The 16,520-nt window shown below is 43.6% G+C and overlaps 1 pseudogene; it reads left to right on the top strand.

Annotated features, from left to right (window-relative positions):
- Positions 1 to 16,520, top strand: part of LOC115143352 (cadherin-4-like) — a 362,505-nt pseudogene that overhangs the window by 341,347 nt on the left and 4,638 nt on the right.

The following is a 16,520-nucleotide window of genomic DNA, read 5'->3' as shown; positions in this document are numbered from 1 at the left end:
CACTAAGTTTGTCTATAAGTGATAGTAGACGTACCACTGCATGTGGCACTTGTGTGACGTGGAAAACAGAAATTAAGTGTGTTGGTGTTGCCAATGCCTCGGGCTCCTTTACCATCACAAGGAGGATATAATAACCATTCAAACACATTTAACTGTGCACCATTCTACTCAGAGAGAAGAATTTCAAGAGATGTTTTTAAGGGCATTTTTATTCACAATTCTTGCTAACATTATTGCCTTTTTGTTCCTGTTGTTGTTTTCAACCAATACTATGCTTCTATTGAGAACATTAAAAGAGCCCATAGATTCATGTTGAGTTGCTGATCCTCTTGTGAGAAAGGGGAAACATAATGCAGTACTACACTCTGAAACAGCAGTGCTCACTTTTTCCAGGCTCAATTCTTATATTATTCAGTTCTTCTCAATTCAGTGTCCAACTCTGTGGTTAAAAGCAGTTCAGTGGTTGGGGTCTATTCAATTTTGAACTAGATGGATTCCATTCCAATTCAACCTGAATTGGAGTTTACTAAAGCATTCTGATTTAACTATGCACTTTTATCCTCTTGCCTTTATGAGCCCATGTTGGGAGCTCCAGTTCCCTAACTAGTAACCACTGGAGGTTCCCTTCTGGATCTGTTTGTCTCTGGCTGCTTATCAGACTTCTTGATGCACCCATCCCGTTAGCGGGATCATTTTCGTCAACAACCGCTGAATTGCAGAGCGTCAAATTCAAATTAAATCACAAAAAATATTTAATTTTCATGAAATCACAAGTACAATATAGCAAAATATAGCTTAGCTTGTTGTTAAACCACCTGGCGTGTCAGATTTCAATAAAGCTTTTCGGATAAAGCATACCAAGCGTTTATGTAAGCACATCTCTCTCAGTAGGAAAACTATTACAAACAGCTAGCAGCCAAGTGTTTTTAGAGTTTTTAAAGTCACGAAAGTCAGAAAAGCAATAAATTAAATCGCTTACCTTTGATGATCTTCAGATGTTTGCACTCACGAGACTCCCAGTTACACAATAAATGTTCCTTTTGTTCCATAAAGATTATTTTATATCCAAAATACCTCCATTTGGTTGGCCCGTTATGTTCAGAAATCAACAGGCTCGAGCGGTCGCGACATCGCAGACGAAAATTCCAAATAGTATCCGTAATGTTCATAGAAACATTTCAAACGTTTTTTATAATCTATCCTCAGGTTGTTTTTACAATATATAATCGATAATAAATCAACCGGGAATGTAGCTTCTTCAATAGGAGAGAGAGAGAAAATGGCTGCTCCAAGCTGTTGCGCATACAAAACGCTGCTGGCACCCAGCCATACAATGACGCGATGTGATCTTTCTCGCTCATTTTTCTAAATAAAAGCCTGAAACTATGTCTAAAGACTGTTCACACCATGGGGAAGCCATAGGGAAAGGAATCTGGTTGATATCCCTTTAAATAGAACGAAGGCAGGTATGGAACATGGAGCTTTCAAAATAGAGGCCACTTCCTGGTTTGATTTTCCTCAGGTTTTCGCCTGTAATATCAGTTCTGTTATACTGTTATATATATCAGTTCTGTTATATCAGACATACCACCTGTTACTTTCAAGGGTGAGGACATCTACCCAGAGCGCATTATCCAGTTAGAACAGTTGCATAAGGTTTTTAATACCACATGTCAATCTGGCTCTTCCCTTCTCTCTCCCAATGTTGTCAGACAAGCTTGGAAAGTGTTTTTCCTGTCTGTGTTGAAGCTCGAGATGAAAATTAAATAGAGGAGCCCACACACCACAGATAATGTGCATATTACATTTTTTCTGTGCTTAGCGGCATGGCGATGCTGCGGGGGACAGGGGACAATGAGGAGGGGGGTTGGATGCAGCCACAGTGCCACGATGAAGTCATTAGATGGAACAGCAGCTGGCAGTCACACACCATAAACCAGTTAACGCATCACAAGAGGAAACACAGATTATTGTCTGACAATGACAGCTGTGTGTGTGTGTACAGTATGTGTTGTGTGTTTGTGTTTCTTGATTAATAAAGAGACTGCTGCAGAATGTAACTTTGCGATGTTAGTTGGGCTAGATTCCTGTACAGTAGGTTTTTGTGTATGCTGTTTCCTCTATCATTTAGTGAGACTGAATAGTTTTAGATTGGAATATAATGAAGATCGTTACTCAAAGATGGTCCATGCAATCTATTTAATTGCATTACTTATTTGACTGCTTAATTGGTAAATGTGCAGAATTAAATGTAAATGTATAAACACTTAATTGAACAAATCCATTGGTTTAAATAAATATTTCCACACGGACATTCAGCAGTATAAGGAACAGAATGGCTGTAATGAAAACAGTGTGTCTATTATCCAAATTCATACAAATATCTCACTTACTCCCTCCCTCCCTCACACCCTCTCTCTGTCTGTAGTTTTCGGGGGAGGTCCCAGAGAACAGTGTGAATGTGGTGGTGGCCAACCTGACAGTGATTGACAGGGATCAGCCCCACAGCCCTAACTGGGCTGCCCAGTACCGCATCGCCAGCGGAGACCCCCAGGGTCACTTCCTCATCCGCACCAACCCTGTCAACAACGACGGCATGGTCACTGTGGTCAAGGTATGGGACTCATTTACTGTTTTACATAAACAACTCCAAGTGCTTTGGTTCCATATTGATACGGGTGCATTTGAGTTGTTATTTAATTTAACTTTGCCTTCTCTCGTTCTCAACCTCCCTCCTTACATATCTTACTCCCCCACCCTTCTCTCCCTCCAGCCGGTGGACTATGAGCAGAACAGGGCCTTCATGCTGACTGTGATAGTCTCTAACAAGGCCCCCCTGGCCAGTGGGATCCAGTCTTCTCTCCAGTCTTCAGCGGGGGTCACCATATCCGTACAGGACGTCAACGAATCCCCTGTCTTCCCCACCAACCCCAAGTCCATCCGTTTTGAGGAGGGTGTCCCTGCAGGCACCACACTCACTGTGTTTGCTGCCCAAGACCCTGACCTCTTCATCCAGCAAACTGTCAGGTACTGAATGTTCACTGTTTTAGAATAGATGCTGATAGTATTTTGCTTGGATTTGCTCTCTCGTGAGACTGAAACACTGCCTTCCCTAACTGAACCGCTCACAAAACCAAGGTCCAATAAATTCCTGTTGCCTAGCGACAAGAGATAAAAGGTTCAATCGTAATGAGCTGGACTGTGTGTCCAGCCACACTTTCTTTCTCTACCCCTGTTTCTCTCCATCTCTCTCCTCATCGATCCCTCTATTGCTTGCATCCGGGGCCATACTCCCTGAGTGGTTTGGCACTGGGGCATGGTGCTGTCTCTAAATCGACCCAGTGGGTCTCCCTGGAGAGAACTCCCACATACTCACCGGGTCAAAGGTCACTGAGCAACTCCAGCCACTCCATCCCCAGATTCAGCACCAATCAATTCCACTCTAAATTCAGCCTAACACCAGTACAGAGGCAATCTGGAAATGTTAGAGAATTGATGCGGTGCAGGCAAACAAATAAACTCTAAAAACACCAGTTCTTCTCATACATGGACTCCCTTGTGCAAACTTACTCTTTCACTGTTATTTTGTCTTCTTAGAGCCACAGAAGTCCTCTTTTTCTCTCACCTCCCTCTCTCTCTAACTCAATCCTTTCACTTTATCAGTCTCTTTCTTTCTCCTTTATTGATGAGAGGTCAGCGCTCCTGTCTTCTCCAGAGATGTCGTGGGAGCAGACAGGCAGTTCATGTTTGGACAGCCTAATCTCCACTGGTTGATTGACTTTAGTGACCTTGCGCGACAGATGACGTGAGGATCTACAGTGTGTGTGCACCAGAAGAGACTCCTCCTTCCTTTCTCCTGCCCCATGACTCCTCCTCCCTTCGTTCTCACTCATCTAGGAAGAGGAGAGTAGAGAGGAGAAGAAAGAGTTGGACAGGGTCTGATTTGCCAGCTGATTTCACTTTCAGACTAGAGGGAAGTAGTGGCATGCGTAGATGAATCATAGATCTTCCTCACCAGCTGTGTGTCCTTCTCCCTGTGCCAGCCTCTGCCAGCTGGGTGCTGGGTGTCAGAGAGAGGCTTGAGTGCCCCTGGGGTGCCACCGTGGCATGGGAAGAGACGACAGGGCCTCTCATGCCAACTAGAGACCTCTGTTTCACCTGTCAAGGGACACCAAATCCAAACTGACATCCAAGTCTGTTGTCATGACTCTCTCTAACTCTCAAGTTCCTGTTATTTTGCCGTCTATTCTGTTGTTGATATCCTAATGAAGGAACACCAAATTGAAAAATTGGTATGTATGTATCTGTCTTTACCTCCCTCCATCCCTTGGAGTGCAGGATTTCCATGGTTGCAGGAGTCTAAATGTGGCAGAGTGTGTTTCATTAGCGGGAGATAGATTTAGTTGCCTAGCTGCCATAATCTCCCAGACATCTCATTGACACTCGCTAACCTGTGTCATCCTCCAGCGTGTTCTCTAATTAGACTCATCATAATCATCAGCAGCATCATCAAACTTCCTCCCACCAGGCATCTGATCTCTCTATACCTCTGTCTCTATATTTGCACTATATATACAAAGTATGTGGGCACTCCATCAAATTAGTGGATTCGGCTATTTCAGCCACACCCGTTGCTGTCAGGTGTATAAAATGTAGCACACAGCCATGCAATCTCCATAGACAAACAATGGCAGTAGAATGGCCTTACTGACTTTCAACGTGGCACTGTCATATTGTAGGATGCCACCAAATTCCTGCCCTGCTAGAGCTGCCCCGGTCAACTGTAAGTGCTGTTATTGTGAAGTGAGAGGCCACAGAAGCTAATAGAACGGGACCCCCAAGTGCTGAAGTGTAAAAATCGCCTGTCCTTGGTTGCAACACTTACTACCGAGTTCCAAACTGCCTCTGGAAGCAACGTCAACACAAAAACTGTTAGTCGGGAGCTTCATGAAATGGGTTTCCATGGTTGAGCAGCCGCACACAAGCCTAAGATCACCATGGGCAGTGCCAAGCATCGGCTGGAGTGGTTTAAAGCTCGCCACCATTGGAATCTGGAGCAGTGGAAACACGTTATCTGTACTGATGAATCACGCTTCACCATCTGGCAGTCAGACGGACGAATCTGGGTTTGGCGAATGCCAGGAGAACGCTACCTGCCCGAATGCATAGTGACAACTGTAAAGTTCTAGGGCTATAGTTCATGGTTCGGGCTAGGCCCCTTATTTCCAGTGAAAGGAAATCTTAACGCTACAGCATTCAATTACATTCCAGACGATTGTGCGTCCAACTTTGTGCCAATAGTTTGAGGAAGGCCATTTCATGTTTCAGCATGATAATTCCCCCAATCACAAAGCTAGGTCCATACAGAAATGGTTTGTCGAGATCGGTGTGGAAGAACTTGACTGGCCTGCACACAGCTCTGACCTCAACCCCATCGAACACCTTTGGGATGAATTGGAACACCGACTGCGAGCCAGGCCTAATCACCCAACATCAGTGCCCATCCTCAGTAATGGTCTTGTGACTGAATGGAAGCAAGTCCCCGCAGCAATGTTTCAACATCTAGTGGAAAGGCTCGTATAGCAGCAAGGGGGAGACCAACTCCATTTAATACCCATGCTAATGGAATGAGCTGTCCGTCGAGCGGCTGTCCACATACTTTTTGTCATGTAATGTATCTTTCCATCTCTCCACACTGTGACAAACGCCTATTAACGGAGTAATCACATTGATTTACATTGATTTATGGAGACAAATATAGACCTGTACTTTTGAATTCATGTGGCAGTGTTACCTGCATGAAAGTAAGCTCCTGTACCTCTACTTACATACTCATTAGTTTGTGCAAATTGCTCTTAATTTGTTGTTAGCTGTCAACCAAGCTGCAAGAATACCATACTGCTTCCTGATGACGCAATCTCAATCGCACTCCACACCTCCCTTTCTCACATGGACAAAGGAACACCTATGTGACAATGCTGTTCATCGACTACAGCTCAGTGTCAGTCTCTCGATGTGCAAAACTGATAGAGACATACCCCAAGCGACTTACAGCTGTAATCGCAGCAAACGGTGGCGCTACAAAATATTAACTTAAGGGGGCTGAATAATTTTGCACGCCCAATTTTTCAGTTTTTGATTTGTTAAAAAAGTTTGAAATATCCAATAAATGTCGTTCCACTTCATGATTGTATCCCACTTGTTGTTGATTCTTCACAAAAAAATACAGTTTTATAACTTTATGTTTGAAGCCTGAAATGTGGCAAAAGGTCGCAAATTTCAAGGGGGCCGAATACTTTCGCAAGGCACTGTAGATACAGGGTATTTGCCAATTCTACTTCTATTTGTACTGAAGGATATATTAAGGCATTATCACTATGGGATTATATATGTTGTAATAGTTTCTACTGTGTCTGCAGGTACTCCAAGCTGTCTGACCCCGCTAACTGGCTGAGGATCAACAGGACCAATGGTCAGATCACCACCATGGCTGTGCTGGACAGGGAGTCTATGTACGTCAGGAACAACATCTATGAGGCCACCTTCCTGGCTGCCGACAATGGTAAGTCTGGTAAGTGAGTGTGTGTGCATGTGGTATATCTGTGTGTGTGGTGTGTGTGTGTGTCTGTCTGTCCTCCTGTGTGTACGTGTGCGTGCGTACCGCATCAGTGTGTATGTTGCCTGCTAAATGCATCCCTTGTGTACTGTGGAGAGGAGTGAAATATCTGTCTAAATGTGCCACAGGTGAGTGCTGTCGAAGCTGCTGTAGTGATCAGTGAAGTACTCTAAAACCGATCGCCCCATTACAAATAGAGGTGCTTACTCTCTGTGTTTGAGAGAGAGGGCACAGGTGGTGTTGTACCACAGAGATATTAAAGATTGGTTTGCGGGAATGAGGTGTGCTGCCCTCGAGTGCACAGAATTTAGGCAAACAAGCTGTTGATTGCCTATTGATTCCAGACACCAGTCTACATGGGGATATATTCTACTTTAATTTAATTTTGCTTTTATTCATTCTGCTCCACTAAGGAAGGAGCTCATCAAAGCACCGAACCAATCACAACAGACAAGCAGTCAATGGTGTACTCTACTGTGCTGAGGCAATAGACCTTTACATAAAGTATCTGTAGCTCATGCACTGCTTTACTTTGTAATAGAAAACAGAGATGGATCTCCTCAGTGTGATGAGCTTGGGTGAACTCCATTCATGCAGACAGAGCAGCATCAGTTACTTAGCAGAAATTATAAACTGGGTGGTTCGAGCCCTGAATGCTGATTGACAGCCATGGTATATCAGACTGTATCCCACATTTATTTTACTGCTCTAATTACGTTGGTAAACAGTTTATAATAGCAATACGGCACTTCAGGGGTTTGTGATATATGGTCAATATACTGCGGCTAACTAAGGGCTCTTCTTGGGCACGACACAACGCGGGCCTTATTGCTTAAATACTCCATGATAATCAGTTGGCTATACAAAGTTATAGTAGTCTTTTCTCATAGACTGTAGGTTAGGGTGTGTTTGTTGTCACGGTATATTGTAGATTATGGTGTGTTTGTTGTCATAGTATATTGTAGGTTAGGGTGTGTTTCGCCTCAGTGCATTTTAACAACAGCCCCTGTGTAAGGGAGATATGTGGTGCTTTCCAGTAGAGTCGTTTCATGTGTCCTCTGAGAGTGCTGAGCTCCCGACTCACGCAGAGTGAAATATTTATGTGCGGTTTCATTTATTATGGCTGTCATCACTGGGAGCTTTTAGAACAAATGCATGCTGTATTCTTCCATCACTCTCAAACCCTCTCTCAATATTCTCTCAGCTCCCTCGTTTTTCTCTTTCTCTGTTTCTTCCTCATCTCCCCTCCCTCTGTCCCTTTGCTCTCTTCTATTTTCATTCTATTTCTCCCCTCCAAATGAAATTCAATTGACCTCAAGTGATTTTTAGACACGGTATATTATATGGCAGCGGGAAGATGTTTTGGGGTGGGCACCCCAACTTCCTGAAGCTGTGCTGTGTATATGCATGAAGTTTCTGTCGTCCTCAAATTGATTACGTTTGTCTCTCTCTTCCTTTCTCCCCTTCTTCCTTATCTCCTCCCATCTCTCCCCCCTCTCTCTCTCCCCTCACACCCCCCTGTCAGGTTCTCCCCCGGCCAGTGGAACAGGTACTCTGCAGATCCATCTGATAGATGTGAATGACAATGCTCCGGTGATGATGCCCAAGGAGGCCCAGTTGTGTGAACGCGCCAATCCCCGCTCCAAGGTCAACATCACAGCCTCCGATGCCGACGCTGACCCCCATGTGGGGCCCTTTGTGTTTGAGCTGCCCTCCTACCCCCAGCATCCGACGCAACTGGACCATCTCCCGGATCAGCGGTAAGACATGGGATCTCCGCTAGAGGTGTAGTGTGTCATTGTTCAAATTCTGTAGTCCAACTTCTCTACTTGCAATTATATTAGCACAGCTGAAAACTGTTGTACTGATTAAAGAAGCAATAAAACGGGTCTTCTCTAAACTAGTAGAGTATCTGGAGCTTGAGCACTTGTGGGTTCGATTACAGGCTCAAAATGGCCAGAAACAAAGAACTTTCTTCTGAAACTCGTCAGTCTATTCTTGTCCTGAGAAATGAAGGCTATTCCATGCGAGAAATTGCCAAGAAACTGAAGATCTCGTACAACGCTGTGTACTACTCCCTTCACAGAACAGAGCAAACTGACTCTAACCAGAATAGAAAGAGGAGTGGGAGGCCCCGGTGTACAACTGAGCAAGAGGACAAATACATTAGAGTGTCTAGTTTGAGAAACAGATGCCTCACAAGTCTTCAACTGGCAGCTTCATTAAATAGTACCCCCAAAACACCAGTCTCAACGTCAACAGTGAAGAGGCGACTTTGGGGTGCTGGCCTTCTAGGCAGAGTTCCTCTGTCCAGTGTCTGTGTTCCCATCTTAATCTTTTATTTTTATTGCCCAGTCTGAGATATGTCTTTTTCTTTGCAATTCTGCCAAGAAGGCCAGCATCCCGAAGTCGCCTCTTCACTGTTGACGTTGAGACTGGTGTTTTGCAGGTACTATTTAATGAAGCTGCCAGTCTTAATTTCTCAGAACAAGAAAAGACTGATGAGTTTCAAAAGAAAGTTCTATTTCTGGCCATTTTGAGCCTGTAATCAAACCCACAAATGCTGATGCACCAGATACACAACTAGTCTAAAGAAGTCCAGTTTTATTGCTTCTTTAATCAGAATGACAGTTTTCATCTGTGCTAACGTAATTACAAAAGGGTTTTCTAATGATCAATTAGCTTTTTGGATTAGCTAACACAACATGCCATTGGTACACAGGAGTGATGGTTGCTGATAATGGGCCTCTGTACGACTATGTAGATATTCCATAAAAAATCATCCCTTTCCAGCTACAATAGTCAGTCACAACATTAACAATATCTGCACTGTATTTCTGATCAATTTGATGTTATTTTAATGGACAAAAAATGTAGCTTTTCTTTCAAAAACAAGGACATTTCTAAGTGACCCCAAACTTTGAACGGTAGTGTCAATTTTTTGTAACTTTATTTAACTAGGCAAGTCAGTTAAGAACAAATTCTTGTTTACAATGACGGCCAAACCCGGACGACGCTGGGCTAATTGTGCGCCGCCCTTTGGGACTCCCAATCAAGGCATGTTGTGATACAGCCTGAACTCGAACCAGGGTGTCTGTAGTGACGCCTCTAGCACTGAGATGCAGTGCCTTAGACCGCTGTGCCACTCGGGAGCCTCATCATATGTGGTTGTCCCACCTATCTATCTTAAGATGAATGCACTAACTGTAAGTCACTCTGGAAAAGAGCATCTGCTAAATGACTGAAATGTAAATGCTGTTGATTTATATTGTCTAAATCTTGTCTGATGTGTGGATGCTGGCTCCCTGTGTGTTTGCTTCTGTGTGACAGATGACATGGTGTGGTCTCAGGCTGATGGCCTGTGGTATAAAGGAGCTCTTATATGTCACCATTCTCCTAGAGAGTAAATGGCTCTGTCTCATGTTGACATATGACTTGTGTGCTTTGTGACAGATCACATCCATTCATCTCCCTGCCCTGATAGACAAGATGTCATCTGTGCATGTTGATGTATAACCCCCTTTCTGTTGGCAGTCCGATACTGTTGTTTTAGTTGGAATTATTTCGTTGGAAATATACTGTTGTTTGGAAATATGATTGGAGATATTGTGCTGCAGATGTGTGCCTGTCTGCGTGTTTATTTCGCTACAGTGACTACTTGTGTATTATTCTGTATGTATTTGCATGTACTGTATCTCTGCCAGTACTGCTCACATGGCCACAGATGACTACAGTAAAACTCTGGAGTGGTCAACTGTTTATTTCTACACCACTGCTATATGCTTCTAGCAGTGACTGGACATTGTGTCTGTGTGACTATGTGCAGGTGACTATGCCCAGTTGAGACTGAGGATTCCCTACCTGGATGCAGAGGTGTATGATGTTCCCATCATCGTGTCGGACTCCGGTAACCCGCCCCTCTCTAACAGGTCCATTATAAAGGTCAAGGTGTGTCCGTGTGATGACAACGGAGACTGTACTACCACCGGAGCTGTGGCTGCTGCCGGACTGGGGACCGGAGCCATCATAGCCATACTCATCTGCATCATCATACTGCTTAGTGAGTATGATACACACTTGTAAACACACACACACACGCACACACACACACACACACACACACACACACACACACACACACACACACACACACACACACACACACACCTGTGTTGTAGGTGTCATTGTCTGTATAATCATACTACTAGGTACTGTATATCATGTACATTACATGTACATCATGTACATTACACACACCACCTCTGATATATCCCTGTTCACTCCTCTGTCTGTGTTGTATTGTGGTGTGTGTTATATGTTGCAGTCCTGGTGCTAGTGTTTGTGATGTGGATGAAGCGCAGGGAGAAGGAGCGTCAGGCCAAGCCCCTGCTGATCGACCCAGAGGACGACGTCAGAGACAACATTCTGAAGTACGATGAGGAGGGAGGAGGAGAGGAGGACCAGGTCAGTGTTATACACATTACACATGCAGAGCAAGGCTTCATCTAACAACACAGCCATAGAGATGATGGCGGTGATGACGATGACAACGATGATGATGATGATGATGATGAAGATGGCATATTTAATAACTGTGATTGCACTCAGACACTTCCTCAGTCATTCTTACAGTCCCACTGAGTCTCCTTCCTTGCTCTGTGTTGCAGGACTATGACCTGAGCCAGCTGCAGCAGCCTGAGTCTGTGGAGCACATAATCAGTAAACCAGTGGGGGTGCGCAGGGTGGACGAGAGGCCCATCATCGCTGAGTCCCAGTACCCCGTCAGACCCAGCCTGCCCCACCCTGGAGACATCGGAGACTTCATAAACGACGTATGTTAACTATTAGACATCAGAAGTAATTTATCTCAAAATACTATTTAAGTGTTCTAATGTTTGAGTTTCTATACCAAGGAGCAATCACAGTAACAGCATAGTTCATAACAGCACAGTTCATAACAACCACAGTAACACCACAGTTCATAACATTCACAGTAACACCACAGTTCATAACAATCACAGTAGCACCACAGTTCATAACAATCACAGTAGCACCACAGTTCATAACAATCACAGTAGCACCACAGTTCATAACAATCACAGTAGCACCACAGTTCATACCAAACTTAGCAACAAGCATGCCATCAGTATAATCACTATTGCCTTTCTCTCCTCAGTGTTAACTAAGCCTCTCTGTCTCTCTCTCTCTCTCTCAGGGTCTGAGGGCGGCGGACAACGACCCCACGGCCCCGCCCTATGACTCCCTGCTGGTGTTTGACTATGAGGGCAGTGGCTCCACGGCCGGCTCTGTCAGCTCCCTCAACTCCTCTAGCTCAGGAGACCAGGACTACGACTACCTCAACGACTGGGGCCCCCGCTTCAAGAAGCTGGCAGACCTCTACGGCGGGGGAAGGACGACTGAGAGAGGGGTGTGGGTGGGGTACGGAGGGGGTCCGGGGGGAGGGATTGGGGTCAGATGCTCCTCGAAACCACAGGCAGGGCCCAAGCAGTACCACATGAGATACTCCCATAGTAGACCAGTGAGGAGAGGACGGAACCTAAGAGAGTGTTCTAGAAGACGGCCTGTGACCTCACCAGGTTCTGCTGCTACTCTATTCTGGCTTTTTTAGTGGCAAGTTTTTAGTGTGTTTTGTTTCTCACTCTACTGGACGTCGAGCTATCTGGGGATGCGAGACACTTCTGAGAGACAGGAGTGCTGACGCTCGTTTGGCTTGGATGATGAAAAGGAACATGATAAACTCATCTCCTTTTGGTTTAACGCTGAACACAATGTACAGAAAGACACTCTTTCTCTCTCTCAACTTGAATTTCCTTAGAACAGAAGCACTGTCATTTTATAAAGTGCCTTTTGTGGTGTGTTTTGTATCGGACTCCTGCTATCTCAGGGTTGGTTGCCATTGGAGAAGTTTCGAGCGGCACACTCCCTTGTAACCCCCCACCTTCATATGAGTCCCTCTCCTCTGCTCTCTGATGTCACAAGAACTGCTGTACCCAGCAGCAACACAGACGAGAGAACCACACAAATAGGGCTGGCTGTAGGTTAAGATCAGTTATACTCCTTTTGGAGCGTTTTGGAGAAGTACTACTAAAGCAACCCTCTGTCAGTGATACCTGATACATCACTGGGCTGATCGAAGACTTACCCAACCATCATCCGGTCAACACAACACTGACATTGGATGTGTGTATGTGTGTCTGTTTTTAAAACTGAGGGGGGTTTCTAACAAACAGAGAATGCCTGCCTTTCCTCTGTGAACTCATGAGTCCAGGAGCCTATACGCTCAGATGCTTGCCTGCCCTGTACGGTTTTGTGTTGCTTTCCACACTGTAAAGCTTATGTAGGCATGATCTGAATAGTGAGATAGTATAACACAGTAAGACTTGAAATGGCTTGGAAAGAATGCACTGATAAAGAAGCATTAGAAGGATTTTTCTGGCCTTGAACATTCCCATTTTTAGGTCAACAAAACTATTGAGAGATGCATGAATTATTTTATTTTTTATGTTTTACTTAACGCACTTATTCTTATGTGGTGAGAATGTGAATATACTCTGTAAAAAGACATTCAAAAAACAACATGCTGTACGATACCTATTTTTGAAGTATTCATTTAAAAAAAAGTTGCTGCTCTAGCTAGCTCTTCAATAGGCTGAAAGATGTTTTGGAACAGCTATTTTCAATGTGTGTGTGTGTTTCTTTTCTCAACTTTGTCAACATGCTGTACGTTTGTTTCAGTTTATCTTTTCTATTTTTTTATTTTTTGGGGGGTTGTTTTTTAAGAATTAAGACAGTTTTGTTATAATCCTGTTTTTTTTATATGTCAAATGCAGCCCTCCCTCTTCTCTTGTGTCTTTGACGAACGCCTTTCTGTCTGCCTCTGGACTTGGGACTGTGAAAGGGTTAAACAGCCATGTCTGCTGATAGTTGTTCTATTATTAAGTGTATCTGAATCATTTTCTTCATTCATCTAGATACTGGATATGTGCTTAAGAAAATAAATGAGACATGTTTTAAAAATGTTGCAACTTACTTACTACTACCTAGTTCATGTTCAACCATCAGTGGGCTTCACTCTAACCTTCTTGAGCTCTGCATCGGCATGAATTTTAAGCCTGAACCCTACCCATGCCCGTAACATTCAGGCCCGATTGCTTCTGACAGAAGTGGCTTCCTCCGTTAATAAATCCGTTAACTACATATTACTGATCAATCGGGAATTACGGGAATCATTTTAGCAAGGATCTCCCGCGATACGGATTGAATCCAGACTTTGTGTTGGAGGGCTAGGAGAAGGAATAGACACAGTGACAACCTTTTCCTTGAAGTTGATTGATTAACTGAAGGTGATGACCTCTGTGTTTTAATGTGAACGTCAAGGGCCCTTCTCCCTCACGGTTCTAGCATTCTGTACATTGCAAAGCAAAGAGTGGAAGGAATACTCTGCAGGGTAACAACGTATATTTGTGTCCATCCCTGTGATTTCAATTAATCAGCTGAGGCCCCAAAAAGCGGCGGGGGAATGGAAGGGTTTTAATCCTCCCCAGCTGTGTATATCAATTAGCCACACCATTAATCCCCAGGACCTAAATCTCATTATATAGAGCGCCTTTAATAAGACACCCAGAGAGAGGGGAGAAAAAGGGGGGAGAGATATGGACTAAAAGGATGCAGCCTACAGTGAAAAGATCAGAGCTACTGTATATGGGTACTTCAGAGACCTGAGAGGATGGACAGAGCAGAACCTACAGAGGGATGCTATATTATATTCTTTAAAAAAGGGTTGTTTAAAAAAGGGGGGGGTTTAGACCCAGGTTCACTCAGACCCAACTCTTGTTACTAGAGAGAGAGAGCTGTGCTGATAGGCTTTGGGAGCATGCTACATACTGTGGCTGATAATGAGGTGTGCTTTGATTCCACAGTTAATCTTTACACTTGAGAAGGAAGCCTGGCATTAAGGAGATTAAATATTCAAGCTTTCTATATAATAAGGAATCCTTCTATATAATACAGAATACTTTTATTTGCAGTGCATGGTGACTCACATCTAGGGTTGCAAAGGGATATTACTGGAAACTTTCTAAGTTTACCAGTAAACTACCAGAATTTTGGTATCTTTCAAGGATTTTATGTAACCGATCATAAAATATGCTTCAGAATGTCACAGGTGATCCTCTTTGTGTTCTTATCACATGTAAAATATATGAAATCATTGAATAAGATTATTTTTAAATAGAAAATGTAATGACAAAACTGTAAAACATTATCCTATAAACATAAGCCATCAATTTAGTGAATACCGTTGGTGTTACAGTTGAGGGTTTCAGTATGGAATATACTTTCTTTTATAACCTTTTTTTATATATATTATGTAATTGTTTTGGCATCAAACTGGTGGCAGTTGTGAAACAAATCAATAGTTGGAGGAGTTGCAGATGATGATGATGAAAAAGGAGAGTTACTTTAGTGTTTCTTCAAGGGTTATGCTACCTCAATATATACCAAACATTAAGAACCCCCCATTCTTGATACACATGGGAAAGTGTTAGGCCCAGAAGTGTTGCAGTTTCTGACACAAACAGATAAGCCTGGCACCTACTATCATATCCCATTCAAAGGCACTTAAATATTTTGTCTTGCCCATTCACACTCTGGCACACATACACAATATATGTCTCAATTATCTTAAGGCTTAAAACCAATTTAACAAGTGACATCAATAAGGGATCATAGCTTTTACCTAGATTCACCTGGTCAGTCAATGTCATGGAAAGAGCTGGTGTTCTTCATGTTTTGCATGCTCAGTGTATTGACAAGCAGTTCTTGTGGCTCTGCATTGCTTGATAAAGAGAAAGAAAAGCCAAGTTGAGGTGACTTGTTGATAAATGGTGTATACTAAGCAAGAGCTTAGTAGTTGGCCAGCAGCCAGCCCCTTATGTATTGTAAATAAAGTTCTCGTTTTCAAATGCATTCAGCCCAGCTCTTTTCATTTCCTGTCCATAAAGGCCCTAGTCTCTTGGGCTGGCAGTGGGAACAATCCAATCTGAGAATGACTCTGACGGGTTTTGGTGGTGCCCGGATAATTTGCTGTTTACAATTTAGTGCTGATGGGGCTGCTTCGGTGCGAGCAGCACCATGGGAGGGACTTGTTTACCGGGTTTGTTGTGCTGACACAGCGGAGCACTCCTGCTATTTAAAGATCAGGTCGTGAATGAGATCAAAGCAGGAGAATCAATTTGATGTTACTACTCAGAGTAGAGTGTAAGGGCTCTATTCAACCTGTATCGCTGAAACCCTACAGATTGCGCAATAGATATTTAAAGGCAATTTCTGATTGAGCCAATGCAGCATTTACCATGAATGCAGTCTACGCTAACGCAGGAACATTGCCTTTAAATTTAAGTCATGCTGTAATGCTGAACTTCCGCTGTATGGATTGAATAGAGCCCTAAGTCCAGTCCGGTCCACATCCCAGTCTAATGTACCTCTGGTTACTGATCTGAAGGGTTGAGAAATGCAATGGTGGAGAGAGAGCAGAGTGCAGAGCATCAGATGGGTTCACATCAACGTGTAAAACTCTGTATTTATGCAAACAACCTTGTTGAATAACTGACTTCCTGCATCTACCCTTCCCAATATTGCCTTATCTGGTCCTGTCAGAGCGCAGTGAAGGGTTTAGAAGCCTTCATCCAGGGCTAATGTGGCCTGGGGTGGAGCGTATTTTTTGTCTGAGATCTGCTCTGGCCTCTATTTCCATTCAATTCCATTCCCATTTGTCAGGTTCAATACAGGCATACAGACTAGTGTTTTACATGAATACTAGATTGGAAGCAAAGTGATTAGTATAAATAGTCATCAGCCTGCACACATGTACTAGCATTAACTG

This window comes from Oncorhynchus nerka, linkage group LG15 (genome assembly GCF_034236695.1).
Source record: "Oncorhynchus nerka isolate Pitt River linkage group LG15, Oner_Uvic_2.0, whole genome shotgun sequence".
NCBI lineage: Eukaryota > Metazoa > Chordata > Actinopteri > Salmoniformes > Salmonidae > Oncorhynchus > Oncorhynchus nerka.
The sequence above is the reverse complement of the archived record's forward strand: the minus strand, read 5'-3'. Positions and strand labels throughout refer to the sequence as shown.